Below are 13,126 nucleotides of genomic sequence, written 5' to 3'. Positions count from 1 at the left end.
TGAATCGGAGCACTTCAGCTCGGCGTGAGACAGGGCTTTGAATAGAGACATAAAAATGTAATCAAGTTTGCAAAAATAATACCCACCTTAAAAGAAAAATAAGAAACATGGCCGGCTTAGCAAAAGAAGCCGCTATGCGTCGGCATAAAATAAACGTGGAGAGCAGAAGACAGGAGAAGTGTAATTAGTGAGCGGCAAAACAAAATGGCTCAGCTCTGTCACAGGCGAAGCTGCTCTCACCAACCAATCAAAAGCGCTTTCCACAAGCAACTGCGGCCAATGAAAAGCTATTACAATGCACAGGAAAGAAGAGCGAAGAACTACTGTCCCATAGACACAAACTTTAAAGGAGCTGTAAAAATGTCCCCCCACGGTGGAAAGCTGCGGGGGTTTCTTTCACCGCGTTCATTTCAGCTCCGGGGTCCCCCACCGGAAGGTGATGCCGGCATCTCATATCCGGTTAAAGGTTCCCGCGTGACGTGGGCCAATAGCGAGCCACAAGGGATGACGCCGCAGCGTCCTGCCGGCCTGCGGGAAACGGGATGTTTCAACCGCATTGGGATATTTGGTCGCAGCCGTTCTTGCCGCAGTTAAGTCTCCGCCGGCATTCGCTCTCAGAGTGACCCTACGCAACAGCCGCTCTGCCACTGGTAAGTTACGTTAAGGGTTAATTTAGCCGTGGGGGTCGGCAGTTAAGGAGAGGGGGGTCAAGGGTAAGGGGTTAAGGTTTTTAGTGTTGGGTATTAGGGTAAGAGCTTAGGTTAAAGGTAGCATTAGTAGTATTAGGGTTTTTTTAGGGTAAGGTTAGGGGCTTACCTGGGTGGCAAAAGGTCCAGGCAAAGAGGTGAGTAGTGGCCGGTGACTTGTCCGGCGGTTTAGGGCCAAATGCCCTAGATCAGGGGTGCGCACACTTCTGCTGCTGCGCCCCCCTGCATCCACCCCCCCCCCCCGGTGCTCGTGCCCCCCTTACCTGACTGTCGGCGTCAGTGGGGTTATGTGACGTGACGCGTTGACATGGCGATGGGCGTCAACACAGGGTCATGTGACGTCACATGACCCCGCAGCGTCATTTGACGCTGCTTTGCCATGTCAACGCGCCATCTGAAGCCGGCTGACTCTCGGTAAGTTCAGTTGCAGAGGCCATCCGCGATCCCCCGGCATTTCATTTAAATGCCTTGGGGAAGAGCGTGGGGCTTCTGCAACCTCCGCGCCCCCCCCAAGAAAATTCTGCACCCCCTGTTTCTGTGCCCGGTCAGAACGGCTAAGTATCTCAAGATGAAGGGGGTCCTGGGAGCTTAAATGAACGCTGGAGACCCCCATGCTTCCCAACCTTATTTTATTTTACCTAGCGGTTAAATGTTACTTTAATTTTGGATTTAGAAAGGCCCAAAAGCCTGCCGTAGAGTATCCACATGGGAACCTTCATTATTTTATTTATTTATTTGTCACATAACGTTTATTGCGGATTTGAACAGAGTTCGGATCCAAAAAGTAAGACGGGTCGGGGACAGGGGAATGGGGAAAAGTAAATCATGAACCACATGGTGTAGGGGTGGCCAACGCCAGTCTTCTAGGGCCACAAACAGGTTGTCAGGATATCCCTGCTTCAGCACAGGTGGCTCAATCAGTGGTACCGTCAATAACTGCACCATCTGTGCTGAAGCAAGGGTATCCTGAAAACCTGACCTGTTGGTGGCTCTTAAGGACTGGAGTTCGTCACCCCTGACGCAGTCCTTTAATATCCCCCTACGCAGATGGGATGTAATCAAAACCCGTAGTCGCACGTACAAATACCATCTTCCAAATTCCTTCTCCATTATATACCTCTTCGTTTCAACATTTGGGGTCTTCATGACTAAGGCTTCACCGGACCATCCATAGTTCGTAGACCCAGAGGACGGGCTCTAAATTGTGTTCCATCATCAGAACTTCACTGACTCTCTTGACTGATTGTGGGAAGGGAGGGTGTGTGTGTATGTATTTGGGGAGTGGGCCTCTAACATCGCCCCAACTGCCGCAATACCCTACCTGACTGCTGTGAGAATGTGCGAAGTCGACTCTTTATTTTAACTTACTCCGCCCTTCTCCTAATTGAGAGGGTCAAGGTAAACTCACGGCCACAGCCCTCAAGGGGTTAATGGCCTCTTGATGACTAATGATATGTATGCCTTCAGAATATTTAATGTAATTGTTTTGGCTAAAAGGGCCGTACGTCATTCTTAAAGGGGGGTAGGTGGTGGTTAGGTGTGTTGGGGTGGGAGTTAGTGGAGGTAGGTGGTGTTTAGATGTGTTGGGATGGGAGTTAGTGGGGGTGGGTGGTGGTTAGGTGTGTTGGGGTGGGAGTAAGTGGGGCTAGGTGGTGGTTAGGTGTGTTGGGGTGGGAGTTAGTGGAGGTAGGTGGTTGTTAGTTGCTTTGGGGTGGGTGTAGGTGGTGATTAGGTGTGTTGGGGTGGGAGTTAGCGGGGTAGGTGTGGTTAGGTGTGTTGGGGTGGGAGTTAGTAGGGTAGCTGGTGATTAGGTGTGTTGGGGTGGGAGTAGGTGGTGGTTAGGTGTGTTGGGGTGAGAGTTAGAGGGGGAAGGTGGTTGCTAGGTGTGTTGGGTGGGAGTTGGTAGGGGTAGGTGTATTGGGGTGGGGGTAGGTGGTTGTTAGGTGTGTTGAGGTGGGAGTTAGAGAGGGTAGGTGGTCGTTAGGTGTGCTGGGGTTGGAGTTAATGGTGGTAGGTGTGGTTAGGTATGTTGGGGTGGGAGTTAGTGGGTGTAGGTGGTCATTAGGTATGTTGTGGTGTCAGTTAGTGGGGGTAGGTGATGGTTAGGTGTGCATGGCTCCTAGATAGGGCAATGTGCTGTAATAGGATTATTAACCATTTAATTAACATAGTGGACATAAAGGCATGCATGATCTCTAAGGGGTGAACAATATTGTGACTTTGTATGTGTGTATTTTTTTTCGGCAACTAGTCCAGGCTATCCATTTCGGATTTCTATATGGCAATGAAATAGGTCGGATCGCCACCCTGGACCAGCCCCCACAAATTCAAATAGAGGGCTGTGATTGCCGTATCTGGGGTTCGCTGAATAGCACGTGAATGAATAATTTCTGCAAAATGACTCCTTTGCATGCTAATTTCATTTCCTTTCTTTCTGGGACTGCCTCTGGTAGATCTCTTTACCCTTTATTGAATAGGGTGAATAGGACACTCTTCGGAGTATGTTGAATAGGGTGAATAGGACACTCTTCGGAGTATGTTGAATATGGTGAATAGGACACACTTTGGAGTATGTTGAATAGGGTGAATAGGACACTCTTCGGAGTATGTTGAATAGGGTGAATAGGCCACTCTTTGGAGTATGTTGAATAGGGTGAATAGGCCACTCTTTGGAGTATGTTGAATAGGGTGAATAGGACACTCTTCTGAGTATGTTGAATAGGGTGAATAGGACACTCTTCGGAGTATGTTGAATAGGGTGAATAGGACACTCTTCGGAGTATGTTGAATAGGGCCTTATTGAAGCACTTGTGCCTATTCTGTTTTTTTTTACACAGATAGGAAGCAGAGGGTCTCCAGAGCTGAACCGCATTCACTTAAGGTGTGGGGACCTTCTGGTTCCTTAGATACTTACCGGGAAGGTGCCGTCGGTATAGTCCCCTCCAGAGGAAACCACCTACTTCTTGATACGTACTGCAGATGGTGGTGATGGGACTTCATGGAAGTTTAAAACTCCCATGTCACGTGGGCCAATAGGAAGCTGCAATGTTGACCTGCATGACACAGGGGTTTAAAGCTCCATGATGTACCATCACCACCATCTCCAATCAGTATTGAGAAGTAGGGGGTCCCCGGAGCTGAAATAAACCTGGTTCAGCTACAGAGACCCTCTTGTTCCCACCTATAAAAAAAAAAAGGGTGGAGAACAGGGCAAGTTAGGACTGCTTGCCAGAAGCATCGGAACGCAAAGAAGATACCGAGTGTCCATATATTTCTCGATTACGTGAATAGCAGCAGAACACATTTGACAGGGCCTCCAAGCAATGTTCTCCTCTGACGAAGCCACATTTAGTTGCGAAACACGTAAGAAGTTCAGCACTCTGTTGAAGCAGTTTTATCTCTCCATGCCTATTACAAATCTGTTTATTTCGATGGAGTAAAGGAATATCATTTTTTTAAAGAAGATCGCGTGGATGGCCTATCAAATTTGTTCGGCTGCTGTTTGAATTAAAAAACGGAGTTCAAGATATTCATTGGGCAGGGAATAAAATTGGAGAGGGGGGAAGCAGACGCTGCATCGTACAAGAAATCATAAAAAAAGAAACAAGCCACGGGATCCGGCCCCTGAACTTATGGGAAGAAGACTCGTTTTTTGACTTGGTCTTCTTCTTGCCCTAGTATAGCTTTGCATACATAGCGGCTTATTCTGGTCGCTCCGAAGTGGTCATTGCCAAACCGGGCGGTGTGACGCGTTCACAAGAAGCGAGATGAAATGTGAGAGAAACCCTTATCCTCTATTGCAAACCGCATCTACTAAACGGTTTCTATAACAAGTGCCAGGCGCTCGGATTGTACGCGCGGTAGAAGCGGAGTGACCTGAGCTGGTGCTAACTCCGTCCCCAGTCTGACCGGTGGGTTTTGCTCGCTCAGACAAACCCATATTTCAGGTTCTGGATGTAACTCGCACCATACCGATCTCGCCAGCCCTTAGATACGAGAATTGCAGTTGTGGGCAAAAAAATGCGATATGGAGGCTTCTTTGACAAACCGATTGGATTTGCAGAGCCGGAGTGAAACCGCTTCTAAAAAAAAGCCGTCTAGACGCGGTTTGAACCTGCGAGAAGGGCTTACAGCGCAGAAAAACGCGCCAATCTGCTTCTAAACTGCACTTTAGGGTTGTCACACTTCAGAGCTACCAGAATAGGCCCCATAAAATCATTCCAGTTCAACAGATCTAACCTATAATACCAGGCTGGCTACTAGATCAGCAAATGGGAATTTAAAACCAGGACCTGGTAATTGTAACATTGCTGCCGGCGTGGAAATATAGCTGGTCCAGCCAGTGCAAGGCCCCGGGCCTGTGGGTTTGCTGCCCATACTCCCCATCTTGACGGCTTTTTGCATATATATTTAAACAAAATGCAGCTGCTGATTCTCGTTGCCACTAAGAATTCTGGGACGCATCCTTGCACTGCTCGGTGGCTGCCAATCAAAGCCGAGCATGGAGAAATGGCTCTTCTGTATCTGGGGTGCGCCGTGGTGGATTGGGCTAAAGGAGATATGAGGAGGGTGAGGGTCCCAGAAATTGTTTGACACCGGGGCCCACTGTTCACTTGTTCTGGCCCTGCACTGCTGACCTGGATATAGTTACCAGAGGCTGTTGAACTGTATGTTAAATAAGCAAAATCAAAAAAAATTATGAAAACATAAATCTATATATAATTAAACAAGAAGAAATATAAAATTAACTGGATAGAGACAGATATATATGCCTGTATTATGCGTTACAAAAAAAATGGATGGGTAATGCATACCACGTGTATTTTTGTCGGTGGCAATACCCTTTTATTCCCTCCCACTCTGTGCAAAGGAAGTAGCAGGAGCGGCGTTATGTCGGTCTATGTTCTGTTATATCCATCGATTGCCTCCCACTCCCTGCACAGGGCGCTGCAGAGGTGTACCACTGAGCTCCTGCAATCTTGCGCGCCAGTGAAACGTTTCTCACCGCTCGCTATAATCAGCCTTTATTGACTGGAAGGGATTGGAGAAGACAATGAAATATGACATTTCCAGTGAGCTTTTCGTATATCTAAAAAAAAACACATGCTTTGTACTTGAAAGTAACAAATGTGCCGTTATTTATCATTTCTGAAGATAATGGTAGCTATGTATTAAGCTCTAAAACGATAATTTCTTTGCTGTAAATTGATCCTTTTCATAGTCTTTTTTTCTTTATTTCTTTCATAATGTGCAGCGCTATTTAGGAGTAAAGTAAAGTAATATGATATAATACATAACACATTAGTGGCATCTATGTATCAAGGCAATGCTGCTGCAGCATTTTTACCCTGCCTCTTAAATCAAAGCATTTTGCTCCAATTACCCCCCCCCCTGCCCCGGCTTGCACCTTGGGGAGAGTCAGTAGGAGGAGTTGGGGGGAGTTACATGGTGCACATATTATGAGATGTATCACATTCTGCGTCTCTGCCCCAGCTTGCACCTTGGGGAGAGTCAGTAGGAGGAGTTGAGGGGAGTTACATGGTGCACATATTATGAGATGTATCACATTCTGCGTCTCTGCCCCAGCTTGCACCTTGGGGAGAGTCAGTAGGAGGAGTTGAGGGGAGTTACATGGTGCACATATTATGAGATGTATCACATTCTGCGTCTCTGCCCCAGCCTGCACCTTGGGGAGAGTCAGTAGGAAGAGTTGGGGGGAGTTACATGGTGCACAGATTATGAGGTGTATCACATTCTGCGTCTCTGCCCCAGCTTGCACCTTGGGGAGAGTCAGTAGGAGGAGTTGGGGGGAGTTACATGGTGCACAGATTATAATGAGATGTATCACATTCTGCGTCTCTCTGCATCATGTTTCCCCATTTATTTGTCTATCCATCCGGTCCCCCAAATCCTCCACATCTGAAGTAGCGCAAATCAGATGTAAGAATCTGTTCTTATATATGCCACAAAATGGAGCAGCGGGTACACACACACACACACACACACACACACACGTTGATAAAGTACATAGAGCCCTTAGTGATTGCCACATTTTAAATAAATCAGACAAGTATTTAATCATTTACAATGGTAAGGTCAACTTATGATGCGATGGTCAACCGTCTTTGCTCCACCCCAAACACAAATCAACCAGATTTATCTCAACAATCAGATTGTAAACTCCACGGGCTAGTGAGATGTGAACAAAACAGCCCAGCGCTGCTACAAAGGAATAAAAAAGAAAACGCCATCGCAATTTTTCTTGGTGTTATTGATATTGATTTGGCAGCAATTTTTTGACTTGCCATGCAGACCCCAACATACAAGTCCTCTGCACATTTCCCGAATGACCCTTAATTAAGATCGCATAATGCTTTCCAGTGTACCAGCAACATCCCATCTCACTCGCTCAGCTCTCATCAGTATTCCTGTTCTGCTAATGTGCAACAGGCTGATTTAATTGTAGCGGGCATGTCTCGTGGCCCCAGCGCTAACATACGTAAACTAATAGAGTAAGCACACCAGGCAATTATAGGATTGGACACGCGGTTTAAGGCCGGTTCTGCCGTCCCACTCTACGTCTTACACCTCCCACACACATTTAGGAACATGCCGTACCTGTTACCCTACTAATCTCCAAGCCCCAAACTCTGTGGAGAAGCCTCTTACAAAACAATGTGGTTCCATTTTTTTGCTCCACTTTTGCAGCCGGTAAATAAACCCGAAATGGTACGTTCCTGGCTCAAAGTCGCATAACTCAATGCAGAGAAGTGAGCACTCGTGTGTCAGATGAAGAGGTCACTTAGCAGAGAATATCACCGTCTTACTTCGTCTTGTCACCTCTGAAGGCCAAATCCACAGAGCTTTGTTAAATCCAGGCGCATAACGTGACGTTACCGAAATGAATGGATGTGAAGTTCCCGGAGGTTACCGCGTAGCCACAAAGCAAATTATTCGCAAAATAATGACTATTGTATATCTCATTAGCATAGGGTTAGAGTCACGTGATTGTGGCGCGGTGCTGTTTCCGGGAGAAAACAGGACTTACCGTTACGGTATTGATCTCTGAAGATACATGTAAAAGCTTATTGTGACATTAACCTACCTTTACGTCACTGGCAGGCTGGCTAGGGGGGCAATTGCCCCCCCGGCCAGGGGAATGCGGGGCCCCATCTCCTTTGCAGTAACTGCCTGGCTTTATTCCCAAAACCGACAGCATGCAGGACCGCTCACACACACACACACACACACACACACACACACACACACCTATTGGCCCAAGCAGCACACGTTTGGTACTAGGTGGCGAGTAGATTTTTTGGTGATTTGTCGACCACTGTATATATATATATATATATATATATATATATATATAAAAAATGATGCATGTGTATGGGGGGTGGGGGGGTGTGTATGTATATATATCTAGAAGATAAAAACACAAAATCGCTTCTGGTGGTACAATAATTGATTTATTAGGTACACAAGTAAAGGGTTAAAATGTTCTTCATTGTAAAAGTCCATGTAAGGGTTACAAACCTTTACATGCACTATTACAATGAAGAACATTGGGAGTTTGCATTTTTAAACCAATAAATCACTTATTGCGCTATTAGATGCGCAGAAACACTTCTGATCTAGACAAATCTGAGTGACCACAAGACACTATCTGAGCAGCAATCCATGCCTCCATCCCTCACTGTGGCGTTAGAATTTGCGAGCAGTGAATTGTGTTACATTTGCTTTGCTGATGTTGATGGCTAGTTTGAGTCAGTTAAATTACTGAAAGTCTGAAAAATAACAATCGACCCAGGTGGGACTTGAACCCACAATCCCCAGCTCCGGAGGCTGATGCCTTATCCATTAGGCCACTGGGCCATCTGCTTGATAATGACTTCATTGTAGCAGTTAAGGTCTGCTCAGAGGTCAGCCCAATGTCATTACCAGATAAGAAGCATTTAGTGAGATAAGATAGGCGTTCACAAGCTACAGGCACTGTCCTTTGTAATTAGTTCCCTTCACTATCCGCATTTCTTCTGATTTCAGTTATGTAAAGTTGCCAGTATGAGAGGGAGCTTGCCTGCCTTCACCTTCCTGGGGAAGCTGTTAGATGCCGTACCAAATCTAGCTGACATTCTAGTGACTGCACATTGTGAGTGACCGTTACTCCTTCAGCCAATGGAAACTATTTCTAATGTCCTGAAAGGTCAAATTTGTCTTTAGTTTGTCCATCTCTGTTAAGGATTCCTGTAGCATACTGATTGTGAGGTAAAATAGGGCAGAGAGTGAGAGAGGAGAGAGGAGAGTGAGTGAGTGAGTGAGTGAGAGTGAGCACGAGAGAGGTGAGGAAGGAGATAAAGAAATAGAGGGAGGGAGGAGAAAGAGAGGGAGGAGAGTGAGAGAGAGGAGTGATAGAGTGAGTGAGAGAGAGAGAGAGGAGGAAGGAGATAAAGAAATAGAGGGAGGGAGGAGAAAGGGAGGGAGGAGAAAGGGAGGGAGGGGAGTGAGAGAGAAAGAGAGGGAGGAGAGTGAGAGAGAAAGAGAGTGAGTGAGAGAGAGGAGTGTGAGACAGAGGAGAGGAGAAGAGAGAGAGAGAGAGGAGAGTGAGAGAGAGAGAGATGAGGAAGGAAATAAAGAAATAGAGGGAAGGAGGAGAAAGAGAGGAGAGAGTGAGAGTGAGAGAGTGGAGAGAGGAGAGAGAGGACAGGTAGGAGGGAGAGAGGAGAGTGAGAGAGAGAGAGAGGAGAGAGAGGACAGACAGGAGTGAGAGGGGAGAGAGGAGTGAGTGAGCAGTGGGAGAGAGAGAGGAGTGGGTGATGAAAGGGAGAAGGAGGAGAGAGAAATAGAGGGAGGAAGGAGGAGACAAAGAAAGGAGAGATAAAGGGAGAGGAAAAAGAAAGCGAGAGGAGAGAGAGCACATTTGATATGGTTCGTTACCTCATTCGACCGTTTCTGTCTCTAACAAGGACTTGGTGTAAAGTGGTCCAATTCTGGGGCCAAACAATGTGCACCACATTTAAACAAAATCCTATTAAAATCCATAGAATACGTTTCTTTAAAACATCTGGTGCAATCGTTCCCGTCCCAATATTGCTCCACTTTTGCTGAATAGTTCATACACTATCCAGCACGTGAAGCTATTCATTCATTCAAAGATTCATCCATTCGATACAGAGTTTTATTCACATCTTAATTCCCTATTTAAATTGTGTTGGTTAATATATAGACATAAAAAGATTTCAAATGATTATAATCAGACACATACAGCCGGCACACACTTATAAGGCCCCATGTTAAAAGTTAGAAGCAAAAGGTGACGCTGTGTGCTCATTTGCATGCCATTACCCAGAATCCCTTGCTGCAGTGGAAGCACTATGCTAAGGCTGAGATTATACCAAGAGCTGCAAGGCAGCAGCGCTATTCTGTGACGTCACCCAGCGCAGGTGCCGAGCAGCATCTTGATTATTTAAAGGAGAGCAGAGGAATCTTGGAGGCGTGGCCGCGAGCGGTTCGCCCTCATTGGCTGAACTGCTCACGTGATGCGGCCGTCGCCAGAAAAAAAAAAGAATTTTCAGAATCTCTTCCCCAGCGGTACGCATTGCAGTACGGCGCCCCGCGACCGTCGCTTGCGGTATGAGCACTGCAATTGGAAGTAAGTTACTTGTTTAGGCGCCGCGCGCGTTTTTGCGTATAATCACGGCATAAGAGATAATGGGGAAGGACAGGGTAGCAGACGTGCTCACATGTGGGATTTTTATTTACTGTACAACTGATTATAAATAGTTATATATGTTTTTAATAAAAAAACAAGTGGTATCGGTCCCCTACTCTATATTTAAGCCATTAAACATGTCATTGTCCCTACGAGGATCTTTCCACTCGAGTGGGATTTCGTCATCTCAAATAATGCCCCGTAAACAGACACAATATGTTTTTGTGTAAGCCCGGGCGGTGATAGTGATCACTCCAAAAAAAACGTGCCTCATGGTCCACAAAAGGTACCAGGTGCTCCCTACTTGTGACACTCTTCTCCGAAGATCGGTCCTGTCCTTGATCTATCCAGTGTGTCTCCAGCCACGAGGGCCCAGAAGATGTCTGGCTTGTTACATGGAGTCTTCATCCGAAGAATCAGGCTCCTCTTGCTCGTTCCCTTCTCGGCCAGAAGGCCAGGCAGAAAGGTCCGACTTCTAGTGGGTCTTCAGCCAAAGGCTAGTGTCCCAACTTCGTCTCCTCTTCCCCTCCTCGGCCAGAAGGCCAGGCAGGTGGGTTTGAATCCACTTGGGGCGAACCCCACGTAATCTTTTCTCCCCGAAGAGAGAGGGGCGATTACCGACCGGCACATAGTCTTTATAGTCCGAAGAAAGACTGGTGACTAATAACCCATAACACCTAAATAAATCACACAATTAGCCTCTGGTGCAGCATGATGGATACTAAAGACAGAGTGAAAGTCCTACTTAGTGGGGTAGACCACCCAAAACACTCCTCTATACAACACACGGAGAGACACGTGGGAAGTAAGCTCATTTGAATATGCACCTGTTTTCCCCCCCAGGTATGTCCCACGTGTTAACACCAAGTTTACATTTCTGTTCAGCCGTCAAAAAAATAATAACGTTATTGAATATTTTCCAATTACCTAAAAATAAAAAAAAATCTATCTCAGTGTGAACTACAGAACCATTCCCACCTGGGATCGTTACACTACAAACTATGAACAAGGAAAAAAACAACAATAGGATGTAGGTTGCACGTGAGGTAAATTAAATCTTTTTAACAATTTTCATCTCTGTGTTCACAGGTATCTCTCCGCATCTTTTCTCCCCTGTCTCCCCCTTTCTCTCCCTCTTCTTCCTCCCCCCTCTCTCTCCCCATCCTCTCTTCTATTCCCCCCCCCCCCCCCCCCCTCCATCTCTCTCCTCGGCACTCTCCCATTTCCCTCTTTCTACCTCCGTCTCCTTTCCTCGCATCCTCCCCCGTCACTCTCTTTGACTTTACCCTCAGTCTCTCCCCCTCCCCACCCCTCTCACTCTCCCATTTCCCTCTCCCTCCTCCCTCCTCCCCCTCCCTCTACCCTTTCCCATTTCCCTCTACCCTTTCCCCTCTCCCTCTACCCTCTCTCCTTCCCTATCTCACCTCCTTCCTTCCCTCTCATATTTTGGGGAAAGGCATAAAAACAAGGGTCCGCATCGTCCCGTACAGCTCGCAAATTGACCTCCCCCCATCTCTAGGTAAAAGTGAGTGGGATCCCTGCTTAAAGGCATTCTCTGCTCTTTTAGCCTACCAGCACTATTACTATTAACTAACTCGTTTGGCTCGTCAGACCTTGGGATCTAGAGTAACAGAACGGAGCGCCACTTTGGGTACTGTGACTTTCATGCTACAGTTTGGCAACAAGAGATGACAGAGAGCGGGTTATATATAGCAGGGATGTTACGTAACCGAGGGCTGAATTTAGTAGAAAGACGTAGGGGAAGCTGATTGATTTTACAGGTTGACTGAGGCGCAGAATACAGAACGTGGCTGCATCGCAGCCTGGCATTTTAACCCTTTGCGTGCCAGCAGAGCGCCACTCAAAGGCACAACATTGTATGGAAGATATGGGCACACGTGGCCTTTTTCTCTGCTCATATAAACATAGTAAATACAAATACCACGACTGTGAGCGCAGACACAACGTCTCGGACAGGTCTGCAACCCTGCCCCTTTATCTCATAGCAATCAGTGCGTCCGCTGCCGCCAGGGATTCTGGGTAATGACATGTAAATGAGCACTCGCAGTGTGTCACTTTTTTGCTTCTTGTCCATTTTTAACATGGATCCCTCACACTTGGTGCTCATTTGCATGTCGTTACCCAGAATCCCTGGCTGCAGTGGAAGCGCTGTATGCCAAGAGATAATGGGGAACGGCGGGGCTGCAGGCCTGTCTGAGACGTGTGAATGTGCGCACGCGCGGGGTTTTTATTTGCTGTGCGGTGGAGGGTTTTTGTCGCCTTTTTACTTTGAACTCACCATAACTTACTTTGTGTCTTCATCTAAAATGAATGATTGAGATACAAAAACACCATGGCTGTGCCCCTACTTAGGGATGTAATCTTCCCCGCGCTGGAGAAGATTTGAGCGCCTTCTGTTGAATGGGATCTGTGTAGGGAAGACACTTCAGGCAACAAGCCGCGTACGTTGCAACGGAGACGCTCTAGGGAGTGTGCCAGACAGGAGACCCAACTGGAACTACCAGAGATCTATATTCTGTGAGCCGCATCCAGACATTCTGCCCCCAGGTCATCCTTGAAGCCGAGACCCTGAGCAGCTTTCACCGTGTGCATGTGGTCCATGCCGGCGTGTCACACACTGCAAGCTCGTCCATCTGGAAAGCTGGAAGCCAGCACACTACGTGCCAAATGTTGATATGTCATCTCA

General features: G+C 47.0%; 1 protein-coding gene and 1 non-coding gene across 2 annotated transcripts in view; both read right to left on the bottom strand.

The window, feature by feature from the left end:
- The window catches only part of GRIN2B (glutamate ionotropic receptor NMDA type subunit 2B), a 375,272-nt gene that overhangs the window by 257,921 nt on the left and 104,225 nt on the right, over window positions 1-13,126 (bottom strand). The gene's annotated exons all lie outside the window — the stretch shown is intronic.
- TRNAR-CCG (transfer RNA arginine (anticodon CCG)) lies at window positions 8,513-8,585 on the bottom strand. The gene has a single exon. It is a non-coding gene; the product is annotated as a tRNA-Arg (tRNA).

The sequence above is a fragment of the Ascaphus truei genome, chromosome 17 (genome assembly GCF_040206685.1).
Source record: "Ascaphus truei isolate aAscTru1 chromosome 17, aAscTru1.hap1, whole genome shotgun sequence".
Taxonomy (NCBI): Eukaryota; Metazoa; Chordata; class Amphibia; order Anura; family Ascaphidae; genus Ascaphus; species Ascaphus truei.
This window is presented reverse-complemented; position numbering and strand designations above follow the sequence as displayed.